Below are 5041 nucleotides of genomic sequence, written 5' to 3' on the forward strand. Positions count from 1 at the left end.
GGTTTAGGCTGTTGTTGCAAAGCTCTCTTAGTCCTGCTAATTATAGCATCTCTCCCCTAGTCCTCCAGCAAGCTTGAGCAAAGGGCCCTGACTCTGCCTCCATATGGAGCCCTATGGTCTGCTCTGTCTCAGTCAGTCTCTAACTCTCTGCTGTGAGTGTTGGTGCCTTCCGGAAGATCCCAGGATGGCTGGTGCGGGAATCTCTGGCCCCAAAGGAAGTGTGCTATATGATCTGCTACTTCTTCTTTGCTTGGTTACAAACCAGAAGAAATACGAAACTGGCCGATCCTCTTGTGGATTGACTAGTAAATCCCATTTCTATATTCTTGCCTAGCTATATGATGAAACTCAAAGGCAATCACCTAGGAAAACCATTTTGAACAATAGACCCAATGTTGTTGTTGTTATTGTTGTTTACCATAGAGCTGGAACTGACCCATAGCTGACACTCCGGTGGATTTTCAGAGGCAGTTAATAGCATTCAAGGAGATTGCCCATCCTCCTACAGAGCAGCTGGTGACCTCGAACCGCATGTCTTCGGGATTTAGTACAGCTTTTTGCCTCTAGGTCAGCAGAGCTCCCTATAAGATCACTACACAACAGATACTGGCTCCATTAACAAAAATTCACGAGTCAGACATCCTTGTTTAACCTATCTTCATGGGTGGAGTGATTGTACATAAATTCAGGCACATTACTCAATTTCTTTTTGATTCAATGTCCAAAGTGATGATCATATGAATAATCTTGCCTGGTGTTTGTTTCAAGAGTGAGATATAAGTAAATGAAGGAGGAATAAACTGGATCATATAGCTCAGATAATTTCAAGTATATTGCAGGTGTTATCATGTAACATGGTGCATGTGTCCAGGAGAAGCTATTCCTTGGAGAGGGATCTCATTCTTGGAAAAGTGGAAGGTTGGCAAAAGAGAGGAAAATCCTCAACCAGGTGAATTGTCAGTGAGTGCAGCAATGGGCTCAAGTGTTTCAGAGAATGTGAGGATAGTGTCAGAGTTCAGATCTGTTGTTCATAGAATTGCTACAGGTCATACTTGGCTCAATGGTACCTAACAACAATACAGTTGTTAATGTTAGACTGTCCACTTGTTTTGACTGCATTGTCCTGATAATTAATAGCAGGACAATCATTGTTTTTTGCCTTTCTGTTTGTTATTTGCTCATTTGCTTCATATATAATATACATTTGCAGTAACAGTGGGCTCAAGCAAAGCAGTAATTGTGATGATAGTTCAAGATAAAGCACTATCAATTGTTTTATACATAGATTTGCTATCTGTTAAGACCTACTTGATGGCACCTAACAACAGATACATACATACATACATATATACATACATAGATGATAACAAGTTCCTTGCCATAGAGTTGGAATCAATTCATAGGTCATGCTCCAGTGGGTTTTCAGAGGATGTAATTACACTGGAGGAGATTGTCCACCTTTCTCCTTTGGAACCAGAACCTTTGGTGGATTCTAAATGTCAGAGACCCTATATCTGGGTTAGGAGGACAACCCTTTACAAACGACACCACCAGAGCTCCCTGATAAATAGTTAATTCAGACTAATTACCTTTGAATAGGAACACACTTATAACTGACTGTCCATTGGTTTTTGGAGACTGTAAATCACAAAAGAGGAGCTTCTACAGAGCTTCTAGAGGGTTTGAACCATGCCCCTTTAGGTTGGTAATAAAACTCACTACAGATTACACCACCAGAGCTGCCTAATATGAGAGAGAGAGAGAATTATTTCCCTGATTGTGTGTATTACATTTTGAGTTGCTAGACCAAAAGTCAGTGGTTGGAATCCACCAGCTGCTCCACAGGACAGAGAAGAAGCAGTCTGCCTGCACTAATATTTGCAGCCTCAGAAACCTAATGAAGAGTTATCGTGAGTTGAAATGGACTTACCACAGTGGGTTTGCTATGTAAAGCTTGGCTGATTGAAATAATAACTATATCTAAGAGGGATATTTTCTTAAATTCCTTAAACATGGACCAAACACACACATACAGACAAAAAAACAAAACCAAAAACCAAAACCAAACATCTTACACCTCTTCATGGGAACGTTGAGAAAATAGTTTTAAAAATAAAAGAAGATAGATTGGGTTATCACTATCCACATAAATCAGCTGTTTATATCTTCAAGGTGTCATCTGCTTTCCTAGTTGAAAAAGCAATGTATATCTTTGATTTCTTATGAAATAAATACACTATAAGAAGAGCATGGAAGTAAATTAAGACAAGAAGTAGGCTGAGGTCTTCTTTATCCCATTTTCTCACTGAGCTCATTTGCAGATACCTCTGGTGACATCTTGAAACAGCTTTCTGCTGAATCCTAAGCACATTTTCCTTAGATCTCAGAAGGAAACAGGACTCCTTAGGAAAAGGCAACTCCTCCTGTGTGTATTTACTTCAGTGTATCGCTCCATCATAAGAGGGAGCATATTAGAGTGCTTCAAATAGGATTGCTTTGAGACAGCAAGTTGTTCTGTTTCTTGTCTCAGGATAAATACGTTGCTGAAGTATGGCCTCATTTTATTGTTATCTTTTCTTTCTTTATCCCTAAGAAGCATACCCCAAACCCTAGTGTTTCTTTAATGACCTTTCAGCATAAAACAATTAAGTTCTGTTTCTTTTTTTTAATTAAATTTTATTAGTTTTAATGAACATTTAGAGATATTTTGGGTTTTCATTCATTCATTGTTGCACTGTTTTCTCCACCCTCATCCCCAGTTTGTTCTTCTTTGCACCCCCATGTCTTGTCAAATCCAGTTCTGATTAATCTCCTTTGTCAGTGTGTCCCTTGCCATTCCCTATCACTCCTCCCTGAGAGAGGCTTCACCCTGATTCATAAGGAAAAGGGGATGGCGTATTCTCTTAGCTACTTCCTGCTGAAAAGGGACGCTGTGGGTTTCAGGGTGAAGGTCTTCTCTCACTACTCTAAAGGGCCCCTTTGGCAGTAGGAAACACATAGACTATTATTGAGATTGATTTTGGAATTTAGATGCACTGTTATCAATTGTGCTTAACCGTACATGTTCATATCCTTGAAGATGTATCATGGAAGTGCTGCAGCCTAGAAGATACAAATTTAACTAACAAGTTAAAAGTGCATGAGTCAAAAATTGAAAAGCCATAATATTCTGAGTAGAGGTTCTAATAGTGGCACAAATCAAGTTACAGAGGTAAGGTGGTTCCATTGCCATCCTTACTCTAACTTAATTCTTTTTTTTAATTTAAATTTGTTATTAATTTCAGTGAAAATTTACAGAGGCTTTGGATTTTCATTCATTCATTATTGTAGATTTGTCCCCTCCCAAGGCTCCCCCCCACCAGACATTACCCTCTTGGAAAAGCAAAAGAAAAAGATTCTTTCATTATTTTACAAACCCTCCCCCAGGTCCACTCTACCATGTAGCCATCGCTCTAGACTCCTGTCATGACCGAAATACCCAATCATACATCTCTTTTAAACAGTTTTCTCCCTTTTGGTTCAAATACATAAGTGCAAGGTCATTTTCAGGACCAGATGGAAGCATGTTAGAGTCCTGAATACTGAAAATCTGTGGTGCTCTTTCTTCTGCATATTCACATGCCCAAACAGAATGTGTGAGTTATGTACAAATGTGTATATGTGTATTAGCTTTCCATTGTGTAACTTCTTGTTAATTCTCACTATAATAATCCATCTTTGCCCCAAAATGGCTCATGTTGGATCTATTTACATAGTAAGAGTTAAACTTGACAGCCTAGCCCATCTCCTGTTTGTTAGAAAGAAATAGTAAACTCCCAGGAGACCAAACATTAGGAAGAGTTTCAATTACACAGGAGGGGACCAATCTTAGGAGCTAAACATAAACTAAGACATCGAAGTGATAGGGGTCTTGTAGCTTAAACAGACTTGTGCATGCAGACCCTCAGGAAGCAGCATGAATTTTTATTTCCAAATGGCACATTCCAATGGCTGAACAAGAACTGGTGTAAATTATATTTTGTGCCCTGCTAGTTCCTTTCAAACAGCAGGGTTCACCTTTCCTCAGGTTCTATCTGTTTGGCTCTATCAGTCTTGGCTTAAGACAACCAGCAGACCTATTTTGCATGTCCTAAACACATGCACAACATATTTAGTGGGTGATCCAACCCCTGTCTCCCTGATTCCTAGCCTGGGAGGAGGAGGTTGTACCACCAGGAGAGGGGTCTGCCTCAAGTGAGCACTCATGACAGAAACGCTGAGAACATCCAGCTTCCCTCAGAAACACTGAGCACTTCAAATGGAATGTTTGCTCTCTAAATCTGATAAAGAACCAGCATCCAGAAGGAACAAATGCTTTTGGAATCTGGCAGCCCTGTTCAAGAAAGGCTTGTCCTGTTCCTAGTTGCCTGAGCTTGGCCCTGAGCCTCAGTTTCCCTACCAATAAAAAGGTATACAATGATAACACATGTGAGCGCTCCTGGAGCATGACTTCTTCTTCTAGTGCTCTTCTTGAGAGTTCCCGCTTTTCTAAAGGAATCAACTTTAGCCCAAAGTTTAATTCTGGGTAAAATTGCAACTGTGAAAAGTCAAGCTTGGGATGAAGGTGCAAGTGGATGAAGAGGTAGGTGGAGACAGGTGCTGGGGTGTCAGGAGACAGGACTCGAGCTACTCAGTCCATTCTGTTTTTTTCATATCCCTGAACTTCTGCAGTTTTATGGTTGACCCAGAACAAAGTCAGGGAGGTTTCACCTTCGGCTTATCAAACCTGTTCCTCCTTGAGCAAGTGCCCGCCTGCAGGGTCCTTTCCTGTCCAGTCATCCAGTTGGTGCTCACTCGTAGCAACCCTATAAGAGCAAAGTAAAACTATTCTGTCAGGTTTCCTAGGCCTAAGCAGACAGCAATTTACTCCTACAGAGTTGAGGGAGAGTTCTGAAAGCCCGTTCCCTTTGCCAGCTGGGAGTCTGAACTGCCTGCTTTTCTTCTTGCCCTCAGGTGAGCCTAGAAGCAGCCTGTCTCCAATGATTGGTGATGGTGTGGTGGT

Source organism: Elephantulus edwardii, unplaced genomic scaffold, assembly GCF_000299155.1.
Source record: "Elephantulus edwardii isolate Elephantulus edwardi_28Jun2011 unplaced genomic scaffold, EleEdw1.0 scaffold00204, whole genome shotgun sequence".
Classification (NCBI taxonomy): Eukaryota; Metazoa; Chordata; class Mammalia; order Macroscelidea; family Macroscelididae; genus Elephantulus; species Elephantulus edwardii.